Source organism: Amia ocellicauda, chromosome 1 (genome assembly GCF_036373705.1).
Source record: "Amia ocellicauda isolate fAmiCal2 chromosome 1, fAmiCal2.hap1, whole genome shotgun sequence".
Taxonomy (NCBI): domain Eukaryota; kingdom Metazoa; phylum Chordata; class Actinopteri; order Amiiformes; family Amiidae; genus Amia; species Amia ocellicauda.
This window is the reverse complement of record NC_089850.1, coordinates 4976925-4983154: the sequence shown is the minus strand read 5'-3', so window position 1 is coordinate 4983154 and position 6230 is coordinate 4976925. Positions and strand designations below refer to the sequence as shown.

The 6230-nt window shown below is 38.8% G+C and overlaps 1 long non-coding RNA gene across 1 annotated transcript; it reads right to left on the bottom strand.

The window, feature by feature from the left end:
- Positions 1 to 3138: 3138 nt before the first annotated feature.
- LOC136759669 (uncharacterized) lies at positions 3139 to 4378 on the bottom strand. The gene is made up of 2 exons (XR_010820097.1): positions 4135 to 4378; positions 3139 to 3974 (listed from the first exon to the last, which is right to left on the bottom strand). It is a non-coding gene; the product is annotated as an uncharacterized LOC136759669 (long non-coding RNA).
- Between the last annotated feature and the right edge of the window lie 1852 nt (positions 4379 to 6230).

Sequence of the window (6230 nt, the reverse complement as noted above, 5' to 3'; positions counted from 1 at the left end):
TCTCTGACAGCTTATTGCAGAGCCTGCAAATAACCAGTAGTGGGCAGTGTCGCTCCACCAGCTAACACAATCGCATTGCCTTCACACAACACTTCAATTAATGTTGCATTTTATACTAAAAGTAAATGATCAATCAGGTTGCAGTTGTGTGCTTTTAACAATAAGCTGGATCACTACACATTGCATTGGGCACATACGTCAAACATCAGGCCTCAGCATTGAGTTCAAGCCTATAATGTATGATGGTGCAAAAATGATAAGGCAAACAGCAGCTGTGACACCTGACGAGCCCAGTCTTGCGCAAACCATTCAAACCTGTTTTCTTCCTGCTTCATGACATTGGCGTTGGCAAGTTCTGCGAGTGAGTAGAGATCCAGATGTTTTCAGTCACAACCATTTTATTTTCTCCAGTGACCAAAGACCATTTCATAATGTTTGTAATTCAGAAAAATATTCCGAGCACAGCAATCCGGGAAAAGGCCAAGATACATCCGCAGCAGAGCAAACTTTTAATACAATTAAAAATATATTAGGCAATCCTGTGCGCAGTATTTGCGTATACACTATTGGCTTTGAAGCAGCAAGTGCATTGGCGCGGTTTCTGTTTTAAATAGTTAACCAAAGCAAAAAGAAATACAAATAAATAACACACTTGATTCATTACGTTTACATTGCAGTTCGTGTAACGTGGTTTACGGATTCTATTAAAGTGTCAACCCAGCAAACACGCAACGTTGCCACAAAGTTGTAGCAACGTAATATATGCTAATATATGTGTTAGCTGGGAAAGTAAATGTAATTACATGTATGCTCTATTCCCTGTAGATATGCAACATGTGTTGATGTATTTATTGGGTACGATAACTCCGTGGCACTAAAAAAAACAAACAGATTTTCTTATGTGATCATAAGCATTGCCACGTCCAGCTAGCCAGAAACACAACAAAGATTAACGGTATATGTCACAGTATTGTCCACAAGTGCTGCTCTCCGCCTTTCAATGAATGTAACAAATGATTGACTGTTTAATAAGCACTGATGAAATTGTAATAATTGCAGTGCATGTGTTTGTAAAGCCCTGTTCCCCAAGGTGGCTCGCTGCCAGGACAGCCAGGGTGAGAGACATCATACCGCAGTGTGGAGGTGCTGGCCAAGGACGCAGACAGCCAGTCTCTGCAGCACTGCCACTGAAATGGCTCTCACAGGCCCAAGTTCACCCATGTGTGTGAACAAGGCTGCAGGCTCTCAGAGGATATTATTAACAACAGTCTGCATGTGGAGTTATTAGGGCTGAATGTAAGTAATTGTGTATTTATAATCGTGCACAGGAGAGTTTGCAGTATTCAGAGGTTTCTGTTTTGTTTTTGCACTAACAAACAGGATTTGAATGTAGCATGGCACCACACTTAGACATGAATTACTGAACTCAACCCGCATTTGCCGGTTTCAACACGAACAGATACTCAAACTCACACACCAGTGAATTTGAATAAAGACCAAAAAGCATCTGGATTGTGTTGCTGTGATGAGGCAATATCACATGGCCATGGACTTACTCCCTGGCCTGTTTAAACTGAAAGACTTACCCTGCAAAAGAACTGGGAAATTAAAATGGAAATGGAAATCTTATTAATTGAGATTATTGTTATTGTTTATTAGTATAGTGATGGTAATGTTATTATGTATTAATGAGATATTTATTAGTGGGATATACAATAGTTGTCTTTGTGATTGTGTATGAGTGTGAATCGGTATTGTTATCTGTAAGTGTTGTTCATTGTTTGTCTGGATGTTTGCCAATTATCAGTAATCAATCAATTATGAGTAATCACAGGCACAATTACTTAATTATTGGTTGCAGGTGTGGTTGTGGGGAACAGGAAGGACTGGTGTGAATAAAAGTAGACTAAAGGAACACAGGGAGAGAGAATGTGAAGTAACAGAGTAAAGGGAATAGCTTGTTAAATCCAATTCTGCAGGATAGTTTATGTCCTGTAATCTTATCTCCTTGAATGAATATCTTCTGATGAATTGTATCCCTGGATGAATTGTTTATTTTTTCTTTTTGCCAGGAGTGATGATTTTTTTTAAACTTGGCTTTTATAAAGGACTTGAATAAAATAATAGTTTTATCCAGTGAACCTAATCACATGGGTCTCAGTGAAGGGACAGTTGTGACGGTTGCCTTTGGACTACATGGAAAAAATAAATACCTCTTCTTCCATGAGATATGTGTGCTTCTATTAACAAGACAACATGCAGTTTATATATCTCAATTTCCTTCTTAGTAACATTATTATGATGTACACATGACTAAGAAATAATTCTCACAGTCTTCATACAATGAACCATAAATATAGTCAGATTGATTAGGGAGATTATCTGGTTTACTTTTGGAGTTGCTCTCATTTGGCAGGGTCTGAATTTTGGGAGATGATTAGAAGATTTTGAAAAAGGTGGCTTCTGACTATAGTGCCCCCTCCAGCTAGACTGTACAAGTTCTGACAGGACTCAATCACACCTAATTACATGTTCCTGCAAAGTCTGTCTCTAGATTCTTGCTACAGTTGGCCAATCATATCAAAGGTTTCAGGCCTCATAACTGAGGGTTTAACAAGCAAATCAGGAAGATCAGTCTGAACATTCAATTTAAGTTTTCCTACACCATGGCCCACATGTGACTGGCATTCTGGGCAAAGTTCCTATACAGCTCCTGATAAAGGTGCCAGTTCTGTGACAGCCAAATAGTAATTCTGACCTCTCCAAATTCATTAATACTATACAATGGGCTGAGGATTCATGTGTTTTGTAGTATTAATGAATTGGAATGTAATGAGAAATAGAGATATCCCTGGATAATAAGTAGGGAATAATGTATTCACATTTAGGTACACTTTTGACTTTCTAGGGACTCCTAATCTCATTCCCTGTGTTTTAATGTATTCTGACTAACACATAATGTGTTAAGGCGTTAAGGCATAAGGCGTCTCACATTTGCATTCATATGTTAATAATAATTAAAAGGATTCTGCTTTCAACTATGATGGGAAGTGAACATGAAATGTTTAAAAATAGTGGCTTTAAAACTCCAGCCAAGGGATTGTATCTTTTAATGAACTGAAGTCTGAAAACTGTAAGAATGCCTGCACATTCCTTTGAGTCTAAGGACAAATGATTTATTATATATGTATAATAAAGCACCTCCTTTGTTAACATGAGGTTTTAATACAGAATCAAAACAAAACTCACAAAGTTCACAAAGTTTTTCCAGCTTATTTAGTCCTCAGATTGTTTCTGATCCACTAAGACTGAAAACAAAATTCCTCCACATCTCATCGCTAAGTGGATCCAAATACAAAAGCCCTAGTTCAGACGTTAATACCAGAAAATATCAAACTGGTTGATCAAAATTAAACAGAACTTCAGACAGTAAACCCAGTCATCCATTAAATAAGTTCTTTAGCAAAAAGAAACCCCGGAGCTTTGGTTTTATACATCGATGCTTAGTGTCTCCATTTGGGGAAGTAATGCTGAATGAGGACAAATAAGGATAATTTAACATCCCATGTTGGCTTCAACTGGGAAAAAAAATTGTAGAGTTAAAGTCAGGTCAAACATCTTGATTCCTACTTCAAAAGAGAGAACTCAGGCTGGAACTCTTTGCTGTGATGTAATACATGAGGTGGACTCTCAGCTGTCCCATGGTGTAAATCTACTGGAGCCACTCTAAAAGGTTGTTAATAAGTATGTATGTATACATCCGATATTCTGGGAAGCTAGAGAGAGACAGACACACATATCATTTGAGATCATTGCATCATTCTCATATAAAACCAATTCCAATGTTCTTCAAGTCCGACCTTGAGAGCCATGGCTGCTTGTGGTTTTCATTCCTCGTGTGCTCTGAATTCGTGGAGTTGTAATTCAAGTCCTCGAGGGCAGCAGAGGTTTCTGGCGTTCGATCCACATCAGGCCTGGTTTATTTGGAGAAGAATTCAAATCATCCGTTTGTTTCCTGGTCTTAATCAATCGGTAATTGAACGATACCTAGCAAAACCTACAGAAAGATGCCCTCAAGGCCTGGAATTGCCTGGGCCTGTCTTATTTGTTTAATTTAACTGATTTATCACTTACCAGTTTTAATCCTTTCCCAGGTCTAATGCAGCTGATGTTGGATTGCATTTGTCATATCCTGTTGCTCAGTGCTGACCTTTTCTTTTCTTTCATTTCTTGCTCCATCTCTATCTCCATCTTGGCTGGGCTCCTTCATTGGCCGGAGCTATTCAGCTAATGACTCACAGCTGAGACAATAAGCTTGACCACGAACACCACCCGCGGCACCTGTGCTTCCCATTATTAACCTCTCCTTCTTGTCTTGCAGTAACCAAGAACCCCTGTCGCCTGGTCTTCCCCTCTTCCTCGCCCCACACAAACCCACCGAGAAGCAACCCTGTCACTCAGAATCGGACCGTAGTTTCGCTTTCCTGTTCCCAATAGTTCTCTCTCTGTTTTAGTTTGTTTTCACAGGAGGATTCATCATGAACAATCAGTTCAATCAGTGTGTAACGATTTAAAATATGACATATTTAACTGAGTTTGAGTGTTTTTTGAACTGCTATTCAAAAACAGATCCTCTTGTCAAAGTCATGTTTGTTGGTGTGAAGCCCCAGAAGACAAAAGCAAAGCAAGTTGAGCATAATTCACTCTCCGGTTGTTTTAACATAACCAGCTCTTCAAAACACCAGTTAAGAAAGGACATTTAAAAATAAAACCATTTGGCAATAGTTGAAACTCTTGCACACCCCTGTTTCTAAACACAGATAGTCAAAGCCCAGTGATGTTCTCAGATACTGGTTTAATTTAGCAGCATTAGCAGCTAATTAAAGTAGTTTCATAAAAACATCTGATGTCTGTATTTCTCTTTGAAACTCTAGTCTGGCGACTTTCTGTATATGTCCTCTATATCTGTATCACCTCATCAAGACTGTTTAGATGGTTGGCCTCTATTGCCTGTTTTTAAGGAAACTAAGGCATAATTGCCAAAGAGTAAAATCACATAGTTAATCAACAACGTGTCACTGTAAAATGAACTCAAATGTTATGAGCAATAGGTATTTCACACACAGTCTGAATAAGTGTGACTTGAGAAGGTGGTCAGAGACTGATATTCATACAGCCTCTTAGAATTAGAGAATCAAAGGAGTAGATAAGTGATACACAAAAAGCAAAAGATCCTGTATCTTAGCCAAGTCCTTGCATGTATCTATCTCTCCAACAGAGGGGATTAATAGAACTGTGCATGTGAATGCTCAGCCTGAATACATAAGAGGAGACAAAACAAAATATTATGATGTGCTTGTGACTGTTTTCACTTAAGACCCTTCACAAGTCGAAATTGCTCTGGGATTACGAGGACATATGCTCTTCATTTCTCAGTGTGGCTAGTTTATTTGGAATAAGACATCGACGTTCAGTGATGACACGGGACTGACACAAGAATGACTGAAAGGTCAGTTAAATAGTATTTGTGGCAAAAATAAACAAAAAACAGATTTTTCTATTTAGGCTCAAGATAATGTGTTTATTAGAGATATCACATTCTGAAACTCAACTTCTAGGGAGAAGTAGTAAGAAAGGGAATGATATCATTGCTGCCTGCCAGTATATCAATGCCCACCATGTTACATCACACACAGGTAGAATTGCAAAGCATCACCCTGCCCTCCCACAGCTCCCTTGTCCTTTCTCTCATTGCAGGGTACAGCTGTGCAAAAGTGTGACTTGTCCATTGGAGCAAAAAGAAAAGTAATTGGGACAATGTATCGTGCTACTTAACTTGATGTTAGTTATTTTTGTACTCTTTTCGATGCGTCTTTGTTCAATGTGGAGACATAGGAAAGGGGAAGAGCTGAGGAGCTGGAAGGTGGTAGGGGTTAAAGAAATGTGTTGGATTGGGTGACTGTAGGGGATGTTCTTTTGTGTATCTTCCTTCTGTCTCTCTCTCAGTGCAGAAGTGGTTTACATCTAAGAAAAAAGTGGAAGAGAGAGGGAGAGAGAGGGAGAGAGAGCCTCACAGGGGTGGAGTAATGTTGTTATGCTTTCTGTGTGTGATGTAACATTGAAGGCAATGAGACAAATCTTCCTATTCCTTTCTCAACGATAATATTTTAGTGTTTTGATAATAACTAAAAGCAGAAGTTTAATACGATAAAGCAAGCTAATGCTACGTA